General features: G+C 45.6%; 1 protein-coding gene across 3 annotated transcripts in view; it reads left to right on the top strand.

Moving 5' to 3' along the window:
- Nucleotides 1–27,296, top strand: part of ZDHHC14 (zDHHC palmitoyltransferase 14) — a 249,325-nt gene that overhangs the window by 63,685 nt on the left and 158,344 nt on the right. The window lies entirely within an intron of this gene.

The following is a 27,296-nucleotide window of genomic DNA, read 5'->3' as shown; positions in this document are numbered from 1 at the left end:
GTGGCAGTGCTACTCCTCAAAGTCTTCAAGTCCACAGACTGCTTTTTGTTGCTAACTGTAGCTAGCTTACATTCCCGAGATTTCCTCAGAGTCCAGGAGTGCTGCTCCAGCACCAGCCATCATCAGTCACCCCAAAGGTCAAGGGACAAAAAAATTAAAGTCAAAAGATACGCATCTGCCATTTTAAGCAGATTGTCTACTTATTTCCCTGCCATGATCTCAATCTTTGCTACTTGTGAATGCACTTTTCTTCTAATATCAAACAGTAGTTCTCTGTCATCTTTCTAAATATTTCATGGTAACGGATCATGCTCTTTAATTCTAGAAATCCCTGGCTGCGACACGTGTTTATCCATGAAATAAAGAAGAAAAATGCAATATAATATTACTAATTTTTCAAATGCTTCTAACGCATCTTTAATCATGAACAACATTAAAAGCAAACAGAGATAAGTGCTCCCATTTTTCTTCCAGCACATTAAAAGTCTCTGAAAATTTTGACAGTTTTTTCCATCTTAATGAAGGATTTGTTTGGTAGCCCCTACAGGCCAACCTGATATTTTCTTTTGTTAATGGTCTATTTGATGCTGACATCGTGTTTAAATGGTCCCTAAGTCACAGTCTAAGCACAACATTGATTTCAGTTGGACCAGAAAACATCCTTTTGTGAATGCCTTTGACAGCCCTGGAATGATGCCGTCAGTTACTTCGGTTGAAAACAGGCCTCAGTTGAGGTGTCACCCAATTTAGCAATCTTGCAAATTGAAGAGCTTTGCTATGCTGTTTTTTCTAGCTGCACATCTGTGGCTTCATGTTTCCTGGGAGGTGCTGCCAGGCCAGTTTGAAAGGCAGCAAAAAGCTTTGAGAAGTGAACTGAGCAGGGCATTTACTGCAGTATCATTTTCTTCCGAAGTTCTCGAAGCATTTCCAGGAATTGGCAGGATGCAGGGGGACCACTGGGGTTCTGATGGCCACCCGAGGTAGACCGTCTTGATTTGACTGAAGATGCACCGTCTACGTGGGCTGCTGAGGTGTGCCAGAGATCAGGCACGTGTCTCGGGGTAGACAAACTCAGGAGCCACCCAGGACAAAAGCAAGGGAAGGAAGCAGTTGGGCCTTAGGGTCATGTGGGCATGGAGGGTTCAGTTCCTTTTCGTCACCACCCTTCATATCCACCCCTCCCCACTCCTACCCCCCACCCCACCCCCAAATGAAGCAGGTAAATCACTTGTGAAATCCCCACTAGGCTTTTTGTAGACAGTGTTTCCTTAGGGGTTTTTCTGCAGGCTGGAGGCCCTGAAAATGCTGGGCTTTTCATTTGTTTTTGTTTTGTTTTCTAGCTTTTTGAGTTACAGTGAGGTTGGCGGAGTCCTCCTGCGAGGGGGAGGGGTCTCCCAGCTTCCTCACGCGCAAGCTGCTCTTTTCTGCAGGCTTCAGGCCATGGAGGGACCATTGTCATTTTCTTCATGAGGAACAGAATGTAATCTTTCTTGCAGTCAGCTGGGGATACAAGCGGCTCTTGTTAGAAAGAAAACTACTGGGGGACCCAGCCTTTTCCCTCAGATAAAGCGGTTAGTTTAGACAGGGAGTTGGAGAAACACGGTGGTTCATTGTGTGTCTGAGCCGAGCGCTCCCGGCACTTATCTCAGTGTCAAATGACATTCTTTGATAGCTGCCACGGACCAGTCCACCCCCTGGATCTGCTCGTGGGGGAGAGGGGAGAATCGACTGTGGGCGGCAGAGAAAGAAGACAGGAAATGGAGTTTTGCTTTTTTGGCGGTGGTCCGGTTTCATTAGAGTTCAGTGATGTTTGCAGACGAATGTCGCTGTTGTGAAAACACCTCCTCTTCTGCTTTAGGACGAGCCTGCTGCTGGGGGCGGGCGGCTCTTCCTGATTCCTGCTTCCCGGAAGCCGCTTGCCCGCCCTGGCTCGTGGCCCTGGACTGACTGGAGGTGCTTGGTTAGGGCTTGAACACAGGTGGTTCCCATGGTATGTGTGTCCTATTAGCCCTTCTGATTTCGTAATCACGCTCAAGGGCCTACAAATACTCTCTCCATACTTTTCAGTTGATTTGCTTTAATGCCAGTTGTGCAGTGTGTGTCCAGCTGGCCCTTGCTCATCCTCTAATTGGAAGAACACCGGGGGTGGGGTTAGGGTGGGGGAGGGGATGGAGGTCGGGGGAGGGAGTGGGGGGTGAGTATGAAGGCTGACCCAGTGACAGTGGGTAACTCGGTTTGTGCAGGGTGGGAAGGATGGCAGTTCCCAACGCAGCGCCGTGTTGTTAGGGGTATACCATGACGTAATTTATTGGAGAGCACTTTTAAAACTCTCCAGGATAAAGGCACAGCCATCCCTCCCCTTGGCAATTGAGGCTTCTTCAGAGTACAGTGTGGGTAGAGAGAGTAATTGATCCAGTTCAGCCTACTCTTTTGATCACTTTTTTTTTTGTTTTTTTAAGTTTGGAAATTTGCCAAGGAAAGAGGAAGTTTAAGAAGAGTTTTACAATTGTTTGGAGAGTTCATTTAACCGTTTTGTGTCTGTCCACCTCTATTTTAAATTACTGTGAAGTAACGTCATCGTTAGTGATTCCGTGCGTGTTCCATGCAGTAAAAAGCCTAGTTGTCAGCCATAGTCTGTGGGCTCCTAGCTGGCCCCCCATTGGGACTCAGTGTTGGGCCACAGAGATGTCACTAGTTTGGCCACGACAGACATAACTGGCGTCCAGAGCTGCTCCTGGAGCTCGGGGACAGGAATAGTAGTTGGTACCATCAAATCTGTTCTGTGGACTGGGTCGGTCAAGGTCATTGGGCATGATATTTTCTGTACCTGCAATATGAAATGCTCTAAGGATTCCAGAGCAGAACTATCCTGTAGTGTTTTAAAATGGACAGTAAAGCTGACACTATTTCCCTTTTTGCCTTTGTCAGCAAGTGAGAACACATGGAAATTAAGTAAAGGTTGCACAATATTTACCGGCATCTTTACCAATCCTTTCAATGCTCTATCCCTGATGTTTTCATAAGCCTGACATTGTAGAAATGTGAATTTTCTGTCAACTGCTAGTAGGTGAGATTCTTGTCCAAAATCATGCCTGGAAGTGAAGTGTCTGGCCCTGGGATCTCTTTGGGGTCTGACTTGTGGCTTCTGCGTAGAGTCTGCAAGGCTGGTTTTAGCTGTTCTGAGGGGTCTCATCCAGTGACCACTGCTGGCCCCTTCTGTTCTTTCCTAACCAAATGCACCATTGAAAGGGGGTCCCCCAAAACAGAGCCTGACCTTTATGCTGAGCTTCTGCAGTTGTGGGTCTGGGGTTGTGTGTGTCCTGGTGACAAAGAAGAGCACATTCAAACAAATTGAAACATCACACCAAACAAACCAACTCATCAAACACTGGTGAGCACATCTGCGTGCCCTGGCTCCACACCAGAGGTGGATAGCCAGCTGGTGTCTGCCCGCCACCCCTGCCCCATGCACTTGGGGCTGTTTCTCCTCCTCCTGCCGTCGGTGTGTATGAGAATCTGGTTACTGACATTTATGTTGAAGCCAAGAGGAGTGCTTTTGTGGGGGGCTGGAAGGAGGAAGGCTTATTCGGGGTAATTTTATGTGAATGCTAACAAGTCTTTTTTCCTCTTCATAGTTCCCATGGTGATTCTTTTTTCGCTTGGTGTAGTATTGATCTTGTGAGTTTTAATTAGACTCTAATAGTCCCCGAGTGCACAGAGTTGTGAGTCCTTAGTATCTTCTTTTATTTAATGTTTGTTGATGACTGGACAACAGAAAATGGTAGGAAATCTATTCTGTTGGTATTGGTTACATTGCTTGATACCATAACAGGAATATAAGGGTGTCATGAAGGGAAAAATATTAATAGCAAATGATTTTGCTTTTTCTTCCTCTTAAAAGATGTCAATTCAAAATTGTTTTGGGGTTACCTAGTAAAATTCTGGTGTTTAGAACTCCCAAAAGGGGATAGACCACAGATGTTCCCAATCTGTGGGCCTTACCCCGGGGTCACTGTAAAGGGTCAAGAGCCCAACAGTTGTCTGTAAACAGTAAGTAGTATACCTTTTGTACATGTGTGTGCTATTGCATCTTTTCAGGTGTATATAGATCCTGTGTGACTAATCAAACATAAATTCAATTAAAAGCATTGCTGAATTCATGATAGCCTGCTACAAGGACATATTTCCTCAATAATCAAAAGGTAGAAAATACTTCTACTACTGCTACTACTACCACCATATAGAGGCACACATAACTTTTTAACATTAAAAAATATTTCTATCTTTGAGGTTAGGAACCACTATTCTGAACTATTGATCAGAGTAGTGCTGACCCATGTATAAACTTAGAGATACATAGGATAAAGGTATTTCTCCAAAGGTGTCTGTGAAAAAGCTTTCTAGAAAATAAATTTTTGACGTTTGTTGTAATGTGCAAAATGTGCCGCATAGCTCCTGCGGTTTCTAAATGACAGCATTCCAAATTATTGTTTGATGGTGGCACCATGCCTTGTAAGCAGAATAAGTCTGTCTCTCCTTGACTTCTTTCTGTATCCCCTTCCCTGCCAGCCTTTAAGACTTTCCCAAGTGTTAGGAGGGAGACAAAGTCCTTGCTTCTGTGGTGGTGGTTGGAAATTTAGAAACTATTGGAGGGTGATACGAGTTACAGAAGAACACGACACCTTCCATCTTCCATTGTGTGACAGTGAAGCTCGACCAAGCTTTACTCTGTCTAGATGTCACTCACTAGTGAATGCTGCCCGTCCGCTGCAATGGGAAAGGTTGGGGTTTGGGGGAGCTTGGAGCAGAGGCAACTGGAGGAGCCTCAGGATTGGGATCTCCAGAGAGGAGTAAGCCTGGAGAACCTGGAAGGGGAAGGTGGCCCATGTGTCCCTAAATAGGGTGCAGAGGTAGCTATGACTGGGGGCCAGTTAATGGGTGAGGCCTCCACTTCATTCCTCTGAGTTGACCTGTCAGCACAGAGCCATGATGTCTTTTTAAAAAGACATCTTTCTGTGTCTACTTCTCCAAAGATCACTTTTCACACCCACATAGCAATTCTTGAATTCCTACAACCAGGAGTTTTGAAGAAGCCTGCTGCTTGAGGAATAAAAAATAAACTCTCTGAGTTGGAAAGGAATCATTTTGGTGTCGTTGAATCCAATTTCCTACCCTGTGCAGGAATCCATCTATAGAAAAGCATCCCAGAAGTCTGGAGTATGTATCACTTAAATCAAGAATTCCAGTTCTTACATGCACACTTGGCTTATACAGAGGGAGAAAAGAACGTGACTAAAACCGGGCCTGTGTGGAAACAGAATCCACGTGCTTCATTAGGAAACAACTTGGGAGGGAGTGTTTTGAAGGCGTGGGGCAGGGGTGCACAATGCAGCACGAGACCCACCCCGTGTCTTCTGCTCAGTTATGCTTCTCCCCATTAGCAGGGGTTGGTAACAACAGGAGGCAGCAAATCATTCCTGGATCTATTTTTTCCTGTTTGGACAATGGGTAAAATGTGCACGTCCTGCCTGCTAGCCACAGGGATTGGCTGAGCTTGAGGGCTGGGTAAAAAGCTCATGTAGTTTGTAGTGGAGAATCTCATGTCATTGCTTTGTGCATCTGTTTTTGGAATCTGAAGTAACACACGCATTCCAGGGGCCTGGGAAATTCCCAGTGGCCACTGCTGTAAACACTGTCATTGAATCTGATTAAACTGTGGCAGAAGTTCCACACGTCTAACCTCGAATGGCACAAGGGGGCAAGGGGTCTCTATGGGGAAAGATGCCTTTAAAAGGCAGCCCACTTGTGGGCAGAATCTCCTGTGGTCCATGAATACATTTGATGTGGATTTCTCTTCCTCCTTGTTAAATAATGATTGTTACCAAAAATAGCTTTAAAAGGGACATCAGGGTACAGCTAGCTGTGGCAAGACATAGGAACCAGGCAGATGGCTGTGGTTTGGGAACTTTTGCTTTCCTGAACTTTGCTTTCCTGTAGTTTAGCAGCCGAATCCCATGTTGTTCCCGATAGTGAAGGCGTTTCGATTGGTAAAAAGCATGCTCCCGGGCCGGCCCGGTGGCTCAGGTGGTTGGAGCTTCATGCTCCTAACTCCGAAGGCTCCCACATGGGCCAGTGGGCTCTCAACCACAAGGTTGCCGGTTCAACTCCTCAACTCGGGCAAGGGATGGTGGGCTCCACCCACTGCAACTAACAACGGCAACTGGACCTGGAGCTGAGCTGCGCCCTCCACAACTAAGATTGAAAGGACAACAACTTGACTTGGAAAAAAGTTCTGGAAGTACACACTGTTCCCCAATAGAGACCTGTTCCCCTTCCCCAATAAAATCTTTAAAAAACAAAAAAAAGCATGCTCCCTGGTCGTGCCTCCTTGTTCGTACTTATTTCTATATCAGCAACTCTATTTTGTATTCAGGTCTTTAAATTAGAAGCCTCCGATCTCCACCCTTACAGACACATCTCCTATGGATTTGAAATGAAAACACGAGGCTATCGGTTGTATTTGGGAGTGTGTGTACCAATGGCGGTCCTTATCCCAGGTCTAAGGGCAAAGCAGGGAGATGCTGAACACAGCTAGATCCCTCTGGCTGCAAAAGGCGGGCAGAGGCAGAAGGCCGGTGGGTGGGACACGCAGACCTGTGGCCAGTCACCTAGTGACACTCTCTTCCACCCCTAAGGGAACACCAGGAAGTGCAGTTCCAGCACTTTCCAGCCAGTTTCTGTGTACATTGCCGTTGTCAGGGCTGCCAGTTAGCCATTTATCTCTGTCAGAAGCCACCCATGGAAGCACCCAGCCCTCGCCAGAGGTAGAGTGACCCTAGGTTTTGGGGTCCTCATCCATTAAGAGTCTGCCACTAATTTCGGATAATTTTCATGTTTTAGAAAAAAATTTAAAAGGCCCTGTTGGGTCAGATCCTGGTCCAGCGTGGCACCAAGGGCGGCTTTGTGGACGGGGATGAGACAACCTCATTTCCCTTGGTACAGCTCCCACACTCACTGCGACACTGTTACAATAGCCAAGATATGGGGACAACCTAAAAAAGTGTCCATGAGTGGATGAATGCATTTGAAAAATGGGACGTATACACACAATGGAATATAATTCAGCCTTAACAAAGAAGGAAAGCCTGCCATATGCAATAACATGGACGAACCTGGAGGGAATTGTGTTAAGCTACATATGCCAGACAGAGAAGGACACGTACTGTGTGATGCCACTTGTATGAGGAGTCTAGAACAGTCCAACTCGGAGAAGCGGAGAGTAGAAGGGTAGTTGCCCTGGATGGGGGGAGAGGGGAGAGTTGGGGAGTTGCTGTTCAGTGGGTATCAAGTTTCAGTCATGCAGGATGGTTTCATTCCAGAAATCTGTACAACACTGTGCCTGCAGTTCACAAGGTTGTATTGTCCACTTAAATTGTTGCGAAGCGTGTAGATCTCATGTTAAGTGTTATTACCACAATTTTTTTAAAAAGAGCAAAACTCAAAAAAATAAAAAGATAACTCACTATAGAGCCACGACTTTAAATCTCTGAGCTTACTTAGTTTCCACCTCTTCCATCTCTGATACGATGAGTTTCATGGTTTTTCTACCACTACGTAAGGTTAGCTCTTCTATTTATCTTAAATGTACCTCCTTCACCTCTAGGTGGTCTCCTTTGCTCTTTGATGGTGGGTGTGCCCTGCTGACCTTTTCTCAGCTTTTCTTCACACATTTTCTAGTGGTGTTTACTGTAGGTTTCCATGTGATGACCTCTACTGTTACATATACAGTTGTGGTTCCTTTGAGAATTTCCACAGCAAAATTTCCTGAACGCCCTAAGCCTGTATTGTGTTCTGACTTCTAGGATGTTTTTTTTCTCTTGGTTGTTAACGCTGCCTTCTACCACCTCAGGGAGGAAAATAGCAGAGCAGTCTGTCGTTCTCAGCGTTTTTACTGACAGCGTGCAGATTCCCAGGACTTTTGATAAACACATCTGGCTCTGGCTGGTGCGGGAATGAACTTTCCCATCCTCTAGCTTCTGAAGGTGTTTCCGAGAACTTGTTTGGAGGATTAAGCATATCCTGGCTTTGCTGTGCACTGTACTTTTCTGAAACAGCCGTTATTGTGTTTTTTGTCTGCTCTTTCAATCTGTCCCTGACCAAGGTGAACAAGACGAGGTGCCAAGTTGGAAGCGCCCAGGGTGGTGTCCGCAGCCCTGCCCTGCTGTGGCGGGTCTTGTCCCCTCCCTTTGTGCAGATTTGAGCTGGAGCCATCCTCGGTGAAGTGCTAGAGGTGTGCTGGTTTTGTCGGTTCGCTGTGACCCTCACACAACTATTAAGAAGAAAAGGGTCCTGTTTCATTTCCAAGGAAATTTCCTCAAAGCCCATAAAGATAACAGATGCTGGGAGCAGTGTCTTTTCCCAGGTGATTCTCGTGTCAGCTGACTTCAAGTGTGTAGAGGCACGTTTCATGCTAGGACACCTCCCTTATTAGTCGTTAGATGAGCAGACTCACACAAGGGCATGTGAATGGCTGCACACTAGACGCTTGGTGGGAAATGTGCAGTCTGGAAAGTGGAGACCAGGGAAGGTCAGAAAATAGATAATGTCACGCTTGCTGTTTCTCTTGTCTCTTTGGTGTTTGGAATATAGTGTAAGTCGGGATGTTAACCTTTGAAAATTGTTTCTTGTGCCCATAGCCTTGCCGTTACCCATGTGTGCACTGACAGTGATGTTTTATTAAACTCCTCCCCCCCAGCACCTCCCTAGAAGAAACAGTCATTGATCCTAGAGGGAGAACCATCCCCAAAGAAAATAAGCCAGTGGGTCCACACAGCATCCCCACTCAAAGAAGGTCCTTTCAGGTGGAGATGATCGCTTTGGATTGATATGCTCTTAGATATGAAATAATTCTCAAGCCAGGCAGATGTGGCTGGGGCTTTGTCCCACTTCCCATCCCTGCTCCCCCCCCTCGCCCCAGCTTTTATTAATCAGATCTCAAATTAACATTACTGGTAAAACTTTAAAAATTGTAGTGAGCAAATATTCTTAAAAATCAGGAATAGAAAGTCAGTTCATGCCGGAACATTTCACCTTTACAGCCACAAATATAGGTTGACGGTCCTCTCTAACCTGGAAGTTCTGAAATTTCTAGAGGTTGATTAGCTTTCAAGAAGGCTGCAACCTGGAATGTTCAATTTGCATGTGTATTTGAATACACGTACTTGTGTGACTTTGTTCTTAATTATATATGCTGAATAATTCCTCTCACCTTTGAAATACCGTGATTCATTTCTTTACCCTTTTCTACTTCTATGACTACATATTGTTCATTCAGACCAGGAATTGTTAAATTGTTCTTCTGATTAGATATTCCACTTCTTAGTTTTGTACATAGTAGTGTTCAATAAATAGTATTGACATAGTTAATGATTACTTCTACTCTTCAAATTACATCTGTCACTTTTGAAGTAGATTTTAGGGTGCATGTATGTAAAACTATCAGGTGGCCAAATTCACTATTTTATTTCCTCTTACTAAATGAGGATTTATGAAAAATAATCATATTCTCTCTCTTTTTATTTTGCCTGTTTGAATTATCTATTATTTAATAAACTACCCCAAAACTTAGTGGCTCAAAACAAAGTTTGGCAAACTATAATAGCTAATGGTTCTTTGGGTTGACTTGGTTTGGCTGGGCAGTTTTGGGTTAGGATATTTCAGGGAGTTTCAGTCTGATGTTGACTGAGCTGGAAGCCCATGGCTTCTTCATGCAGGACTGTGACTCCCATGTGGTTCTGACGGGACACTGGAGGCTGGCCAGGCATCTGTCCCTTTCCATGTGGCTTCAGCTTCCTTGTGGCTTGGTGGTCTTGGTAGTCAGACTCTAGAGGTAGCATTCCAAGAAACCAAGGCTGGCATTGGGAATCCCAGAACAGACTTTTGTCACATTTTCTTCGTCAAGCAAGTCACTAAGACAGGCCCAGATCAAGGGGAGGGCAATTAGGTTTTATCTCCCCATGGCAGGGGCAGCAAAGAATTTGTCACCCTCTTTAAGCCACCACATGACATGGTGATAAGTAGCAATTTAAACAAAAATATTTTAATGATTGCTTATTGGGTTGGACCAATTAACAGAGTGAGACTCATTTTTGTCTTGGAAAAGCAAAGACACGTTCAGCTCTCCCATTGTGCCATTAAATTTTAGATGATGTTAGCCATGCGTTGAGTAGAGTACATTTAGGTGTTCTCTTTGAATTTATTAGGTTGGTGCAAACGAAATTGTGGTTCTCGCAATTATTTTTAACCTTTTAAACTGCAATTACTTTTGCACCAACCTAATAATATGAGTATATCGATTTTTAGGTCCTGACTCACTGCTACTCGTGAGAGCCTTTCTGAGAATTGTCTCCTTGAGAACAGAACTCCTTGGAGGGTGGGGGGTGGGGAACAAGTCACAATGAATGCAGAAAGATGGCCAAGCCCATTAGAACAATAACCACCCTCATAACAACGCATTTTCTCCGGGAACTCCGAACTTTGTGAAATGAAATAAAACAGGCTAGTTAGAGCCCTTGTTTCTGGGAGGAACTGCTTTGTATCATGACATCCAGATGGAGTTGTTCTAGGTAGCAAGAGAGAGTAAGAAAACCAGAAATGTCCCAAGGTTGATCTTTCATGAGGCGCCATGAGGCTGTCATTAAAATACAATGTACTAAGATGTTCTGTCCCTAAGGGCAGGTTGGCCTCTGTGCCTCAGTCTTTCTCCAGAAGTCTAAGCTGGGGCATTTAGGCCTGTTCTGCCCTGAGCCGGTCCACAGCCACCTCTGAGCCGCACCCAGTCTTCTCTTAGTGAGCTGGGGAGGGTCCTTTGCAGCCTCTGGGCTGCCAGCTCGCATCTACCTATGTGAACGTGTCTGCCAGCAGGACCAGTTCCCATGGCAACTTAGGGCCTCAGTTTGCCACGCTCTCGGGACAGCTCAGCACATACTGTGCAGTACCATCTGCTCCACAGAAAGAAAGCAAGCCTGTTCCTCGAGGCCTGTCATCGCTGCATCCCATGCTGGGACTGCCTGGCACACAGTAGGCATTCAGGCCATGTTTGTTGACTGAGCAGTAAAAGGCAGAAGTCACATCTGTGTTTTTAAAAAATATTGAATTAGTTACCAAAAACAAAATTTCAACTAAAACTCAAGCATTTAGTCTATTCCTAAAAAAATGTGGAAACTGGCAACACTGAGCCTGAAGGGCAATAATGTAGGAGCTCGCGGTGGCTGCCGTCTGGGTATGTGATGTTTTATAGGTGGCCACAGGCTCCCACCCGAATCACTTGACACCCAGCCTCTTCCCTTTCTGAGTTTGCAAACCCCATAAGGCATCGTCCATAAGGCATGTTATCTCTGGTTTGGAAACATTTCCAGGGCGTTTTCACTTATTTTAAGAGATGTCACAGTATTCTTGTACCTGAAGATTGTTTTAAAATAACGGCCTCAGTGAGATACAATTCACATACCATAAGAGTCACCCATTTAAGACATCCCTTTCAGTGGCTTGTAGTATATTCAGAGTTGTGAGCCACCACCACTGTCTACTTTCAGACCGTTTTCATTACCCCCAAAGAAACCCCACACCCATCAGCAGCCACTGCCCATGTCCTACCCGCCCCCGTCCTAGGGAACCACTTGTCTACTTTCTGTCTCTGTAGATTTGCTATTCTGGACGTTTTGTGTAAATGGAAGCATAGAACACGTGACCTTTTGTGTCTGGCTTCTCTCCTTTAGCATAATGTTTAAAGATTCACCCATGTTGTAGCATGTAGCGGTATTTCATTCCTTTTTATAGCCAAATAATATTCCATTGTACAGGTATCCCATTGTGTTTTCTGAATGATTATCTGAGTTTAAGATGAAGTGGATGGAAGGAGGCCTTACATTTTTGTGACATCATTTTGCTGTCCCTGTCATGGGAAGATTTTGCAGATTTTCCTGTTTTATATCTGGGAGGACACATGTTTTATAAAAACAGTAGGTACAATCTACTGAGGACCAACTATGTGCTAAGCACGTTCTCACTCTTTTAAATAGCCCAGCATCCTATGAAGTAGATATTTGATTCCCATTTAATGGATGAGAAATTTGAGGCTCAGACTCATCAAAGGACCCAAAGTCATTCAACTGGTGAGTGGGAGAGCTTGTGTCTGAGTCCTGGACAAAGCCTCTAACCCCCAGGTCTCTGTTCCCTCAGCCCATCTTTCCAGGAGGTGGTATTTCTGGAAGGGAAGAGGTCTTAATATGAATGACAGAACCGTGTCTTTCTGGGGCAGGAGACCAAAGGCAAAGTTGTTCAGTGTGTGTCTGGCAATAGGGTGCAGACCCTGCAGCTGGGGTGAACAGGCAGCCCCCAGGTGCCTAGCACTGTACTCTGAACCCTTCATCCTGCCTCCAGGACAGCCCACCGAGCATGCCCCCCCTTTATAGGGAGCTGATGACCTGCACCTATGAAGGCAGAGTGACTGGGCTGGCTCACCATGTTATCATCCATAGCCCTTCTCCCGTGAATGTCCTTCAGGCAGTGTTTCTGGACAGGTGTGCCTACGTACCCCCTAATCACGTATGAAGGAGACCAGCTCTGTGGAAGAGAGGCATATGTGACAGTCACTTTGGAAGTCGAAAGACATCATCACAGGTAGGATAGGCTAGGTTGTACTGTAGGGACAAACAACTCCAAAATGTTTGTGACTTATACCAATGGAAGTTTATTTCTTGCTCAAGCTATATGACCACCGGTATCAGCTGGGGATTCTGCCGTAAGCTCCTCACTCGAGGACCCAGGCTGATGGAGCTGTAATAACCTCCAATGCTGATGGCCAGGTGGCAGAGAGAGAGAGTTCTGGAGGGTCTCTCACCAGCAATTCGACGCTCTGAACTGGAAATGATGTACATTACTGCCTCTCACGACTCCTTGGCCAGACGATTCTCATGGCTCCACCCAACCGCAGGGCCCAGAAGCACGGTCCTTCTGGTGCCTGGAAGTGGGGGAGCTGCTCCTGTTTGGCAAACAGCTCTAACGTCGACCACAGGCGTCTCACAGTGCCCCCCTCACTCTCTCCTCTCCCTCACTCCTGCCCTCTCTCACTGTGAATTACAACAGCGATGGGCCTCAGTCAGAGAGACCTGGACCCCACCCTGAAAGCTGTGTGACTTTGGGCATGTCACCTCTGTGAAATGGAGACTACTATTACTTTGACGGTGTTGTAAGGATTACGTGTGCCTGGCACATAATAAGTGTTCAGTAAATGACTTGTGAGGCGCTGTCTTATGAAAAGTTATGGTTTGTCAATAGCCAAAAAAAAAAAAGTCAGTATTCCATTGTCTCTCCATTCTTTTTTTCTCTAGATAACCTGATGTCTGGGTTTCTATTCTTATGGGTGGAAAATCAATACATTTTAAAAAGCTATTATGTATACATTTGAAAAACTGGGAGGAACCAAAATTAAATGTCCAACCATAGGAGAATGATTAAGTCAATAATAATACCTTGACTTTATGAAATGTTATATAGCCATAAAATAACAAGGAAGAGTATACCGTGTTTCCCTGAAAATAAGATCTACCCGGACAATCAGCTCTAATGCGTCTTTTGGAGCAAAAATTAATATAAGACCTGGTATTATATTAATTATATATTATATTATATTACATTACATTATATTAATTATATTATATTATATTATATTATTATATTATATTATACCCAGTCTTATAGTAAAATACGACCGGGTCTTATATTAATTTTTGCTCCAAAAGACGCGTTAGAGCTGATTGTCTGGCTAGGTCTTATTTTCGGGGAAACACTGTATAACCACATGCAAAATGCCCAAGATAGTATATTGATGAAAAACCTGTTACAAAGTTGTACATATTCATTGATCACAATTATGTGCCAATGAAAAATGACTGGAACTAAAAATACTGAAAAATGACAGTTGTATTAGAGTTGCAAGATTATGAATGTTCTTCAATGTTACTTACATAGCTTTACAGGTAGAAAAACTTCAGGAAAATATCCTAAATGCATTCATTTATTTATGCACTGAAAAACTATTAGGAAATTTTAAAGTCAGATACATAAATACCACAGTGGACATAGGTAAAAATACTCCATAGACTATCTCTGGTTTTTGAACCCAGTGGAAGACACTGGGTCAAAGATAAAAGTGAAATGTTTTTTTAAAAGCAAAAATAATAGAACATCAAGTTTGGGCAGTCAAGTGCATGCACCACACACATTGTGATGACTTGTAAACGGGAGTAGGGCTGTGAAGTTTTGCAACGTGAACATTTCCTGAGGAATGGAAAGCCGTTCGGATCTGGAGCTGGTCAGCCTGAGAGATGGTTTAACAGCCGACCACTCACCTTCAGTAGTTACTGGGGTGGGGGTGGGGGGGTGGCGGTGTCGCACATCAGCCTCCCCCAGAGACATGAAGGCCTTGTGTGTGGGACAGGGGTCTTTTTCATTTCTGTAATTTTGGGGGTCCATTCTAGCATCTGACATGGAGTGGCTCCATGGTCTTCAGAGTCTCCCAGGGCCTAAGTTCAAGCTCAGATTCTTGTGTCCTCATCCCAGGATCAGAAGGTCTGGAGTGGAGTCCAGGAATCTGCTTTTACATTCTCCCGAGGGCGTCTGACTTCTGTGTGAGGACAGGATTCTATCCCCAGCAGGAGGGCCTCCAAGATGTGTTTGTAAGTTGAGCAAACGAACAAGACTTGCGAAGAATTTGGCTTTAAATATGGCCTGCTGATCTACTAGGGTGCCAAAAAAATGTACACACATGACTTGTATTCATCTTTTGTTATTGGTATATATCGAGTATTACAATTTTAGTAGTTTTTTCGTTTCTCAAAATGTGTATACATTTTTTTGGGCACCTTCTGTATATTGCTTGCATGTTCCTGGTGAATTATGGCCCCTGAGTCTCCCCCTCTTGTGGAACCTTCCCCCCCACCACACACACACACACACATACACCTGCCTCTTCCCAGGGGCTCGCTAAGGAGCCAGGCTTCCCATTGCCCAAGTGGCCTCGCAGGGCGATTCCAGCGTACGTGCAGAAGTGGGTTTGCGCTGGTTAATGCTGTCTCATGTGAGAGGGAAGAAATTATCACAGGAGGGAAGCTATCTAAGATGAAGAGTTTGAGGGCTTGACATGGCTGGGAAAATGGTTGCCTTGATGCAGAAAACGGAACCTGTTTTGCTGAGCACAGTGGTCAGAAAGCACCTGGGGAGAGAAGACAGTCTTGGAAGCTGGAAGAGAGGGACTGAAACAAAAGATTGTTTCCGCCTTTGAAAATGCCCCGTCCCAGCCGCTGCCCATGGTTTGCGGCCCAGATCTCGAAGATGCTCAGAGACCCTCTGTGTCTGTTTCCTCATCTGTAAAATGAGTGTTAGTGTGGTACCGCCTTCATGGATCAAATGAAATGCTGTAGAGAAAGCCCTCAGCACAGCGCTTTTTGTTTTCCTGATTGGAGAACGCATATGGCGTTCCTGCAGGTGGGGGCAGCCCCCCCCGCCCCACCCCCCGTGGGCACCGGGAAGAGCCTTGCTCTGCCTTGCTCGCTCAGCTGCTGGGACTCCACAAGGCTCTGGTTTCGCGTGTGCTGCAGCCCGAGGCCTCCCACGGGTGGTGGCCCACAGTGTGGCTACAGGACCCGGCTGGGGGACAGAAGCGTGTGCCCCAAGGCGTCTGACCCGCTGCCTGGGAAGAGACCTGGGGAAGTTAACACAGGCCTTAGAAGCACTGTACCTTCAACTGAGCGTGAAGAGCGTGAATACGGGGTCGTGATGGGCCTTTCACAGAGAGACGAGTGCTCATTAGATGAACGTGCCTGTCTTCTCCAGGACCAGGAACTGCCATTCCTGCTTTGACCTCAGACTCTGCTGCTGGACCCAGCAAATAAGTGGAGTGAAGCCTTGATTCTGGGAGTAGAAAACACAATTTTAATGCCAGAACCCACATTTACTATGTGGTTTAAAAAAAAAAAATCAATCTAGAGCTTATTTTCTCCTTTTGTTATTTCTGCCCCTCTGCTAGGTGGCACTATCCTATGAAAAGCCATTGGAAACACAGTGGTGTGTTTGACAAACTCATAGGAAAGTGATGAAGGAGGGAGACGTCTCATTGGAGAGGCATGTGGTCCTCACGGGGGAGCACGCAACACACGGGCCAGGCTTACACCTCACAGCACTGATTGGCAGTGCTGTGCGGGACCAGGTCACACTGTGTGTTGCTTTTCTGAATACAGTGAATGCTTTGTAGGCACTGTGCTCCGAAAAGCAAGGATTCGATGATGGGGCTTTTGAAAATCTATGGCCCATTTTCAGAGGTGTACTCTCTTTTGCTTTTTGAATATATTCTTATGAATCCATACATGTAGAAACTTCCCAAGTTACATATAAAGTATATGTGTGTGTGTGTGTGTATCTATATATATATATTTTTTTAACTTATAAGAAAAAAACTTACTGGGTTAAACAGTCCTTATCAGGCATACATTGGCAAAGATGATTTACAATAGGATACAATTGCAGGCTGCCGCTCTCTGGGCTCTGGGAATGCTCTCCTATGGGGACTTCTGGGTTTAGGATTTGCTTTCCACTTCCTTTGCGCTTTCTCTGTTCTACTCAGGCTCGTTCATGGAAGACGCTCTCGGAGTTTAAATAGATTTTTAGCCACTGCTTTTGCCCCAGGCTTCTGAGCTCCAGGAGGTTGGCTTTCTCTCTGGAAGGCATAAGGAGATGTTTACCCTGGCAAATATGTCCAGAAGAGAATTCCCTCGATCCCAAATATGAATTAAGTAGGGCTGCACAGGACGTGCCTGATTGGATAGCTCATGGTTCCCCTCCCAGCCAAAGGAGAGCTGGCATCTCTGCAGTGGTGTGATGACGGAGTGACTTCTGTGATTTGCACATGAGTCTCATAAAGTAGGGCTTTCCACCTCCATGAGTCAAAGCAGACAGGCCCTTATCAAGTTAGACTGTGCTCACAAAAGGAGGAAGAAAGGGAAGCAGCTGGCATTCTCGGGGTGGGGAGAGGGAGCTTGGTGGGCTGGCAGCTGCTGGAGCACCACCTGCATAGGAGCAGCCTAGCTCCCGGCGGCTGGACAGCGGCGAGAAATGGCAGTGAGAAGGCTGCAGGGCCCTGCCCTAACGGAGGCTGCGAGAGGGAGCACTCTCTCCCAGAGCCCCAACAGTGGGGCTTCCACTCACCGTCAGAGACAGAGGCCATCAGTACAGTGAAAAAAGTCAGCACGAGCCTGCAGCTCTCAGCTCTCCCACACTCTTGCTCTGGGACCCAGAGGAAGCATTTTGTAGCTCATGCTTCAGTAAAATGGGGTTCTTTCTGATGATTCCTTCTCTGCCTCTTGTCACAGGTTGCCGTAAAGAGCCAATAGATTATTTTAAAAGTGATGAGCTGTTGGGTTCCATGGCGGGCCAGAGGCGGGAGAGGTCCCGAGGAAGGGCAGCCAAGCAGCAGATAGGCTTTTGGTGGGGTTTCGACTGATTGGAAATTCCTTTCAGACTGGGCACCTGCGTCTGGCCTGCTCCAGGCCGACCATTCCCACTGTGCCCTGGGTGCACCACTGTTTGGATCAGATGCTTTGGAAGGGCCCTCTGAGGAAAGCCCTCTCGGAAGGTGGGTGTGACATCACTTACATCCTCAGAGTGTAAATTGCACTCACAGGGTGTTCCTGATTCTTCTCTCCTTGGTTTCCCGTAATTCTGCCTACACTTTAGTTATGAGCTCCGTCGTTAAACTGTGTCCAGTCACCCCTTTTTGAGTGCTTGATGTTTCCCCTTGGGACCCCGACTGGTACAGGGGGCAGGAGTGACAGAAAGGGCGCCAAGTAGGAGGCAGCTGTTGCAATCATCCAGCTGAGAGATGTTGGCAGCGTGGGCCAGGGTAGTGACAGCGGGGATACACGGGGAGAAGTCGGAAGGTTGATTGTGGCTTGTTAGGTGATGACAATGGCCACCAGCATAGGAGACTGTCTCTCCAGGGGAGGCAGTGGGGCTTTGGGACGTTTTTTGGTTTCCTGATCTTGAGCTCCAGCAGAACCGTCTCCTTTTATGCTGAGTGGTGGCAGGCGTTGCTCTTTTGTTACAGTTTTCTGCCTTTGATCTCAGTGCCACACACAGTTTCTGAAAGTGCCACACCCTTGTGTGTCCTTGAAGCTCTTTGTCATGTTGACGTGTCTTTCAGCACAGTCTGATTTTGATTGCACTATTTAAGTTGCTTTTAATTTATCTCATTGTTTAGAAATAACAGTGGTAAGAAGAATCATGTTTGTAAGTTCTACATAAGGTTTGCGTGGCTTGTACATGTTAGGACTGGCCTCGTCATGGTGTTATCCAGCCTTTTCATTTCACCTTGTAGACATTGGATATTCCAACACATGGCCACACATGTGATGGTGGTCCCATAATATTATAATGCAACTGGAAAATTCCTCCGCCTAGGGACCTGTAGCCATCCTAACGTCATTGCAACAATGCATTACTTAGTGTTTGGTGGTGCTGGTGGGCAGTTATTAAGTCTAGTGATGCCCAGTCACGTCACATCACTCACCACTCACCCAGGGCCACTTCCGTCCTGCAGGCTCCATTCATGGTACGTGCCCTTTACAGGTGTACCAGTTTTTATCTTTTCTACCATATTTTACCTTTTTATCTTTAGATTTGTTTAGATGCACAAATGCTCATCATTGTGTTACAATTGCCTGCAGTAGTCAGTGCAGTGACCTGCTGTACGGGTTTGCAGCCTAGGAGCAATGAGCTGTGCCATAGAGCCCGGGTGTGTAGTGGGCTAGACCACAGAGGTTTGTGTCAGTGCCTCTGTGATGTTTGCACAACGACGAAATCACCTAATGATGCATTTCTCAGAAGGTATCCCTGTCATTAAGTGATGCATGACTGTAATTTCCATCATAATAATTGAACTAGTCCAACAAATCAGGGTTCATTACTCATTTAGTGCCCAGTGAGGGCAAGGACCTGATCTTATTCAATGCTTCAGTGCCCGCCCTTAGAATTGTGCCTGGCACATGGTAGAGGCTCAATCAATATTAATTGACTGAGTGTATAAGGGAGTTGGCCCTGAAGCATCTTCCTCCAGGGGTTGACCTACTGCTTTCTGAAATGCTCAGGTCTGTTCCACAGACTTTGATGAAGCTTTCTTCATACACAGGGTGCTGGCTAGGGAGGGTACCACGAAGAGGTGTCATGGAAACTGCTTTTAATAATGACTACTTCCTTTCCACCACATTATAACCAGTGTCCCCAAGTCAGGCATCAGTGCCGGTGTGGGCAGTGAAGATTTGAGTTCGGAGAATCCATCTCCATGGATTGCTTAAGCAAGGCAAACTTTTTGTTTTCATAACTTGACCAGTTCTTGGCACATAACATTCCCATCAATACTACTTCACATAGAGAACACTCACGAAAAAGTGATTTCATGCGCTGATCTTCTTCAAATTCTGGGAGTTGGGTTTTTCTGGGAAACTGTGCTGACATATGAACTTGGCCTCTGATAGAAGCTGATTGGAAACGTTTGGTTCAAATGCCTGAGCAAGGACACCTAACAAATGCATACTGGAACATTCTGGCATCTGTATTTCATTTGCTGTTTCTTCCTTAAAGTGATCGTTACATCTTTGCAGCCCTTCAGCACCCCGGCCTAATTGGTCTGAACTGTTGCTCTTAGTGTGAACAGTCTGCCCTGTTCTCAGGTCAGGATTTGATGCCATCTAATCCTCAAAGCGCATCTAGCAAGATGGGACAGCGTGTGAATGACAGACCTATGGGGGCTGCCGTAGCATGCTGACTGCTTTTGTAACTATAATCCTCTCTCTCTGGGCAGCTTTTCCAGTCTGAGTCTCTGACAGGCTCATCAGACTGTATGGAAGGAAATACAGTGTGTGGTTGCACAAAAGCAAAGAAAACTCTTCTTGAATCAACTCATGTTTAGAACTGTTGCTTTTCTCTCTACTGACACTCTCTAAGTGTGTCGGTGTGAGGTTTTGCCTAACAAAACAGCAGCTCTACTATACAATGTCTGACTGGGAGCCTTGGGCACTGCGTTACTTGTCCACGAAGCTCATCTTCCTGAGAGAACTACACTCGACATTGGATGAAATATGTTCTTCCACCGTCTTATTTTGTCCACCGGTGACTTACTTTCTTTTCTATGAAATCACAGTGGGAAAATGTCAGCGTGAACGTAGGCTCACGGTAATAATAAGGGTAAAAGGCTTTGACTGGACCACCCTTCAAACTATGTCATGATCATCACCAGCAAGTCCCTAGAATCCCTTCTGCTATTAAGGCGATTATTCGTGCTCCTGCCAAAATTACACACAAGAAGAGTGGTTCCGGAAGTGGGCCTGTGGGTAGAGCCCTTTGCCTCCTGCTCCACTTCCTTGTGTGTGGGCCACACGTACTCCACGGGGAGGCCGGGCGTCTTTATTTTGGAGGACTGTGAGATGTATGACTTCGTGTTCTCTTTATTTATTTCGATTTGTCATCTGCTAAAACCTTTCTGTGCAATGGAAAACACAAAGGCCTCCAAGGACTTTCGGGCTGTAGACACAATTGAACAAAACTGGGGACAGAAACGCTTCCTTTGAAAATTCTTCACTACAGTGTCATCAGGGATAGTGAAGCTGATAGAAACAGGAGGATTTGGCTCATTTTAAAATAATATAGATGTTGGAATCGTAGGCTCTCAGACCAGAAATGAACTTGAGGCCCTAACCCCCGACTGATTGTGAACGCCTTCGGGAGGTTTGTGTTTGGAGGCGTCCCCGAGGTGCCTGGAGGACCAGGTCATCTACTTTCTGGGCTGGGAGGGGCGTTACTTTCTGCGAAATGCCCCGGCCCCAGCCCAGGGAGGCAGTTTTATTTGGAGAAAGGTTTCCATGTGGAAGTATAGGAGCAAGACAGTTTGGAACATAATTCCCCTTATGTTTCCTTTTATAGAAAATTTTCCTTTCTGAGCCTTAGCCAAAGTGTTATTTCTTTAGATTTTTCCCTTTTGTGTATGCGGTTAGGTTTTTGTTTTTGTTTTGGTTCTGGTTTTCTGGCTCTCCCTGGCCTGTCCCGGACTGAAGAGCATGTTTTTCCCACATGGATTTTGTATCTCTGGCAGAGATGTGTAGAGCTCCAGTGACTGAATTTTAAAAAGCTAAACCTTTTTAAAAGTTATAATTTACAAAGCACCCCCGTACCTCCCCATTTTTTATTTTTTTCCATTTTGGCACTTAGGAAACGAGTTGACTGTGTGTGTGTGCTAGTCAGTGGGACTTATTGCTGGGTGCTGGCAGTTATGTGAGGGGCCCTGGGACCAGTGGGACCGATTCCTAGGTGTGTTCTTGGTGACCCGCTCACATGTAAGAGTCATCCCATTGTTACAGCCAATGATGTCACTGAGCTTATCCCTCTAGTGACAGTTACGTGAGTATCACGTCCTGATTGAACTTTCCAGGCCGAGCACCTCCAACCTATATTATCTTGGCAGCTGACAAACTGTTGTGGACAAATTTTCCCATAAATGAAGGCAAGGGACAAGATGAATGTGCATATTCCTTGCAACTCTGACATTCTGCAATTCTGATTCTTGCTCCTGGGTATGTGTATTAATTCTCTAAGTCAGATCGGGAGTCATTTCTGTATATTTCTGTTCTCGCTTCAATAAGCATGTCCAGAGCCCCCATGGAGTGCTGGGAACTGAGGCATCCAGAGGTAGAAGGTACCAATTGTGCTCATAAGGAACACAGTCCAGGGGAGGAGAAGGGAACAAAACCTCTGGATAAGGTGATGGCATCATCTTCAAGTAGCAGCGTGCCGATGACGCTCTAAGGACCCACGGGGAGCCCTTCCCAGAGGAGCTCATGCTGGAGGGAGGGGCGTCTTGAACGGGAGATGTGATCTCAGCAGGTGAGAAGTAGGGCAGGGATGGAGAGCATGGGCGAGGCTCAGGGACAGAATGTGTGAAGGGAAGAGAAGAGGAAGTGTGGTATGTTGGGGAGCTGTCCTGCATGGCAGGGGGAGGTGACCGAGGGAAAATGGCGGAGGATGGGCTGGGAGGTGATTATAACAGTGGTTGCCACTTACTGTGTGTGCCTAAGCTGAGTTACATAATCGGGGTTAGTTAGCATCATGCTACAAGTCAAGACGTGAAGACTTAGGTTAGTAACTTCCAGAAGGACAGACAAGTCATCATTAAAAGAGCTAAATGTGAACTTGGATCTTTTTGAGACCAATCTTCAAGTTGTTTCCTTCATACAAATCTCTCTCTCTCTCTCTCTCTCTCTGTCTCTCTCTCTGTCTGTCTCTCTCTGTCTCTCTCTGTCTCTCTCTCTCTCTGTCTCTCTCTCTCTCTGTCTCTCTCTCTCTCTCTCTCTCTCTCTCTCTCTCTCTCTCTCTCTCTCTCTCTCTCTCTCTGGAACACCCCAATGCCCTCTGGCTCTGGCTACTTTGCTGGGGAGTGTGGTTCATTTTGGAGGGGATGGGCTCCATCCCAGAAGGATTTCAGGCAGGAAGGAGCCACAACTGTGTAGAGAAGTTGAAGGGAAAATGGCAGCCGCTCTGGTTCGGCTGGTCTGTTCTGCTGGGGTGGACTCCGTCCCAGCACAGCCTTGGATAGAGCACGAGTGGCATTTGGAGTCTGACACAGCTGGTCTTCTGTCTCCCATCCACCGTAGGCTTTCATGTGGCCTTGGACCTCAGTTTCTTTGCAAACTTGTCAAGATTAAAGAAAATCCGAAGTAAGGAAACACATAATATCAACTCGTAGTTATTGAGTCTTTACATGTGTTTGCCCCTTAATCTTCCTAACGACCTATGAGGTAGAAATGCTTGGCATCCCCAGTGTACTGATGCTAACGTGTCGAAGGCCACAGATTGTCACTGGTGGAGCTGGGATGAAACCCCAGTCACAGCATTTAACCTCCATGCTTTCTGCCTTCTAGAAGCTCAGGGTCTGGTGCACAGTTGGGAGTCGGAGCTTTTATCAATATCATTATAGTTGTTATTAGGCAGGGGTCTGAGAGCCAGGCAGGAACTGAAGGAAGATGGTGGAACCCAGGTCAGCAGCCTCATGACTGCCAGCCAGGGTTTTTTGTCTTTCCCTGGGCCCTCTCCAGCCCCCTAGGCGGTGCACCACAGCTGCTTTCCCCATCCCATTCCAGGCCTCCTGGGCTCATTCACTGTTCACGTTTCCCCTCCCCATCCAGCTACAAGATGTCCTGGGCTGGGAGCCTCGTGCTGGGGGACTGTCCCTCTGCTCCCTGGTGGAAGTGGATGCTTCTTCCTCAGAAGTGCTTTCTCCCTAGTTTAGCCCATATGGGACCTGAGAATTCACATGGTCCCTTCCCAGGGGGAGGCAGCCAGCCCCCACCATGCATCCCTGTCCCACCTCCTGGGGGGTCGCAGGCACCCACTTCTCTCTTTCTAGTCAGACCTCACCTGGCATTTGGCAGCTGACTTGCTCCTTAATTTCTGGGGAGGGAGAGGAGTGTGAAGAGGGTTTGCTGAGCCCCTATCCTCCACCGTGATCCAACTTCAGGCTTGGGGATCTCCCAGCATGATCTCATGAAGCCAGACCCCTCCTCGACTTGAACTCAAGTCCAGATTTCAGGGCGTACTCTTTGGGGGTCTTTGCATCTGAAATCGACTTCCCCCATGGTCCAAAAACCCTGACTTTGTGTTGGTTCTAGGAGAGGGTATAGAACTCCTGTGTTTGTATATGAGTATATATTATATAATAGGTGTTGTCACCCTATAAGAAAGCTAGAAAGTTTAATCCGAAACTCAGGATGTTTGATAGTGTACCATTTTTAGGCGTATGTAAGAGCTTAATTTTCAAATCTTAAATAGTCCTAACGCTTCTTTCATTGCAGTGTGTAGCCTGGCTTTCCCGAGGAAAGCCACGTTCTCCTTGGCCCACCTTCTCTTAAAGGTCCCTGGGTCATTCAATCTCATTTCAGTATCACCACTGGCGTGGAGGTTATCTGTCTGTAGGCAGGTCGAGCATGGCTGTCCACAGGCTGGTTGGACCTGGGAAGATGGGGGTTCATTCGTTATGTGGTTGTGCTTTCAACATGGCACATGGCGTTTGCCTGGACGGGCGTCTGCCAGGCTCAGGGCAGCTGTCCCCGCCCCAGGAGTTTGCGAGCTGAGCCTGTCAGCGAGGAGGCACCTCAGTGTTGCTGGTGCACCTGCAGCAATCATGCCACCTATTTAATTTCCATAAATTAACTGAGTATGTGTGTCTCGTGCACATGAAAGAGTTGTTACTCATTTCTACTGGGTTTACGAGATCAGCTGACACCACGCTGCATTTGTGTTCTCTGGTAGCCGTACGGCGTTCTGTGCAAGTCAATGCGCTCACTGTAGCAAAACTCCGTCTCGAATAGTAAAGATGTTTACAAATTGAGGGTGTAGGCAGCCTGCCTCCTCCGATTAACAACTATTCCTGAAAATTTAGAGAGAATCTCAGGCTGCTCATTACAGCTTTGTTCTCGCTCTTCTCCACGAGGAATATTTAGAGTTGACATTTTTAGAAAATGAAAATGTTGCTGGAGACTTATGTTGTAATGTTAACCTGATGCATAAAACTAACTCCCGTGTAACTGCTTTCTTCCTAAGAATTGTAATAGCATAAAGCTGCACCCAAGAAAATCCCCTGATACGAAGAGTTGGTTTTTTGAAATTTGCAAGAAAAAGTGAGCAAGTGTTTCTAAATACCTCTTTTTTCCCCTTTCAGTGGCTTTCATTGAATAGTTTTAAAATGTTCTTATATTATTCTCATTTCTTAGAAGCTTTACATTTTCAAAGCGTTTTCAGGGTAGAATGGAAATCTATGGGGGCATTCTGGCATGGGTGCCGTCTGGATTTTGAAGCAGGGGTGTTGGTTGTCCATAGGGAGCGTGTTGACTTGGTCAGACCAGAGCCCAAAGCACTGCCGACTGAGCCAGACTCAGCCGAGCACAGTAGCAAATCTCAAAATGTCCAGGGTAAGGACAAGAACACCCTGCCTTTTTTTAAGGCCACGAGGATTTCAAAGCATTGTCACAGACAGTTTTTCTCCAGTCCTTACAACGTCCTTGTGAGGTCGACAGAGCAGGTATTTCTCTGGCACTTTTTAGAAAGAGCTTTCGTTGTTTGGACAACTTCAGACACTCAGCAGACAGTTATTGACCGCCTACTGGGGGTTTCCTCCGAAGAAGACACTTGTGATCCTCCCTCAGGGAGCTTATAGTCTCAGGGAGACACGTAAGCCAACAGGGAAAGATGGTGAGGGCGGAAACCCACAGGGCCTTGAGACAGAGAAAAATATTTGGGGGTGGAATCAGATGAAAATTTATGAGGGTCTTAAAAATTACTTTTGGTGTTTCTCAACAGATATGATCATTGTTTATTCACAGTTTTCCAATTGTTTTTGAAATGCTTGAATTTGAAGTAGGAAAATGACGTGGGTAATTTTATCCACTTAATGCATTTGAAAAGTAATTCAGCGAGCAAGTATTCCACATCTGGATGCACAGCACTGTTCTCGGCACCCGGGTCTGCAGGCGACAGAGCAGCAGATGTGATCCGTGGCCTTGAAAAGCTTTCAATCCAATTAGAAAGGCAAGATGTAGCTACATGAAACTGACAAGCAATTACCACTTGTAATTATCTAGAAAATTCTGAAGGCAACATATTCAAATGCATAGTGTAACATTGACTTGTATAGGAAATGTTGAGAGAACACCTACACAGGAGAGTTTGGGGCACAATGAGTCAAAACGGGTCTCTGCGAGAAGTTGAGTCATGAGTTGGACTTTGAAGGAAACACTGGTTGTTGTCTTGTATGGAGGACAGGAAAGATAAAACACTCGGGTGAGGGGGTGCAGAGGGAAGAGAGGGAAAGTGCACGAATAAAGCCACAGAGGACAGAAGGGAGGGAGGTAGTGATAAGAATAATAGTAATAACTACCAATTATTGATTACCTATAAATACTAAACACTTTGGTGGGAGCTTTACAAAAATTACCTTAGTTAAATCTTAAAGTAATGCTTCAAGGTAAGTGCCCTATTTTACATACGAGAAAAAGGAGACTTAGAGAAATACATTATCTAGGGTCATGTAACCAGTGGTTTGTACAGCAAGGATTCCCTTTACCCCGTCATGATTTCATTCCTTCCTGATGAGAAAACGACCCATGGTGGAAAATGCAGGAGGAGGGGAGGGTGGGTACCCTTGCATGAGGAAGGGACCACTCTGTCACTGGAGCTCCCTAAGAGCTCGCTTGCAAAGATATGAGTTTGGAGTTGATTCAGTGAATGACTTGAAAACCTGCAGTTTCTTAAACAGCTCAATAGAACAATGACCACGTGACCGATAACATCCATTTAGATAAAGGGGTAAAAAAAACTGGCTAGATGATCACACAGGTGGGTCCAATGGTTGCAAACACAGCCAGTCTCATTTTTAATGTTGAAACTTTCTTAATAAAGTTAGCAGCAAGACAAAGACCCTTGAGCACTGCCACATAAAATTCTTCTGGAAATGATCACCAATTCAGTAAAAGGTGTACTGTAGTAGCAGGAGAGAGGCAAAATTATCATTATTTGCCAAAGATGTTATTGTCCATCTTTTTCTAGGAAGAGAATCAAAACTCAAGAGAACCGAAACTATTGGAGATAAGAGGTATCTCAGGGCCAGTTACAGAATTTTACAAAATAACTTCCTTACTACAAGCAATGAAAAATATAAGAAAATCATTCAAAATTTGGACCCAAACCCAAGTAATTTATACCTGGAAATAAACTTTAAACAAATGTTCAGTACTCATTGGGAAAAGGAAAGCATAAAACCTACTGACGGATACAAAAGCATGTTTGAATATGGAGAATTAATTATCTAGATAGGGAATTCAATATAGTAAACATGTCAATTCTTCCTAAAATTAGTCTATAAATTTAACAGAATTCCAGTTGAATTACAGCATTATTTGAGGGGAAGAGGGGGATTTTTGAAATAATTCTTGAGTTCTTCTGAAAGAATAAAATGTATGACCATATTTGGAATAACTCTGCAAAGTAAGTAATGAGGGGTGGGAGGATGGGGGAATTTTTGTTTATAAATAGTTCAGTTATTAGCTTAATGATAATTAAAGCTGTGTGGTTCTGACTCCGGGATAGACAGGTTAATGACACAAAAAAGACTTAAAATATATAAGAATTTAATTTATTATAAA

This window comes from Rhinolophus sinicus, chromosome 2, assembly GCF_057876585.1.
Source record: "Rhinolophus sinicus isolate RSI-liver-muscle chromosome 2, RSI-T2T, whole genome shotgun sequence".
Lineage (NCBI taxonomy): Eukaryota > Metazoa > Chordata > Mammalia > Chiroptera > Rhinolophidae > Rhinolophus > Rhinolophus sinicus.
The sequence above is the reverse complement of the archived record's forward strand: the minus strand, read 5'-3'. Positions and strand labels throughout refer to the sequence as shown.